A 1,351-nucleotide genomic window follows, 5' to 3' on the forward strand; every position below is an offset into this window, starting at 1 on the left:
GTATCTAGTACAATAACCAGAAGTATGCAGATATATTTTCCTTTACACGAAAGCCCGCTGCATTTTAATTTAAGTTGCGGGGGGAGGCTAAAATAAGCGAACCTCTCCATTCCCATCTTTTTCCTTTTTTCCAAATGAGTTTATAATATGGTACTTATAAGTATATAAAATATTAAGAAAATAATTTTCAACTTGCGTTTTACAAATTAAGGTATCAGAGGCAGGCCTGGTTCCGCTATTTGATACGTCTCCATTCTGATTAGTCTGGCAAACGGTCTAACACCTATAGATCTCGAGCTGGTCTCCTAATCTTTGCAGTGAAGCAGTCATCGTGATAAGTCAAACTACAGTCTCGTGTAGATTATCAACATCATCAGCCTATATTTTGGTCTACTGCTGGACATAGCCCTTCTTCAATATGTGCTATTCCACCCAGTCTGCGACTCATCGCATCTTGCTTCTGCCGACCTTTTGCAAATCATCATTACACCTAGCCAGAGGATTAATGCGATAATGAATGCTATTTTTACACTTCCACTGCACCCTAAGGTACGCGTAGTAAGATCCAGATAGTCTTGACTGACAAGAGTCATCCCTCGCCAGTTGACACAATTATGCCGGCCTGTTTGTAACCGGATGTACATAGGCTGGTCCCGGAACGCGACACATTTATAAGATACAATATTAGCATTAGTGTCGCTTGAGTACGCGACAAGTTAGGCGTATCATACGCGATAACAACCACAAGTGTTGTGACTGCTCCACGCACCGGCCGAGGTGTTGGAGCTAATTGAATGCGGGATCCATTCAGTATCAGTCCGGCGTATCGCGTCGTTCTCCATTTGGTAGAGTTTCAGAGGTATCTGGTTTTCAGAGACTTTCGGTAGGTTTCTATGTAGAGTTTTTTAAGTGACTAATGCATTTTGATCTTGGCACTTTCGAGATGACGCGGAGAAAGTAGAGTTGGCAACGGGAATGTACAAATACAGAAATTCTGTTGATATCAAGATCATTTTTATTAATCATATTGTTATCAGCGTGAGACTTAGAAGACATCTAATAACATAATTATTATAATTATAATTATCATACACTTCTGTACCTCAGAGAATTGACAATCTAATCTAATCATTATTGTACCTTAACATTAGCATTTAGATGCTAAGACATCACTTGTTCATCCGAAATGGCTTGAATGCTGCACTGTGGAAACACACCTGAACCCATTATAAACCAAAACACGTGTCCCATGAAGTCGGGATGTCCTGAAAGGCGTTGGGCAGTGGAGAGCCGCCCGTTTGAGCGCAGTGCCGCATTCGGGGACGCGGGGCGGGCAGGCGGCAGGCAGCGC

The sequence above is a fragment of the Manduca sexta genome, chromosome 8 (assembly GCF_014839805.1).
Source record: "Manduca sexta isolate Smith_Timp_Sample1 chromosome 8, JHU_Msex_v1.0, whole genome shotgun sequence".
NCBI classification, from domain to species: Eukaryota; Metazoa; Arthropoda; class Insecta; order Lepidoptera; family Sphingidae; genus Manduca; species Manduca sexta.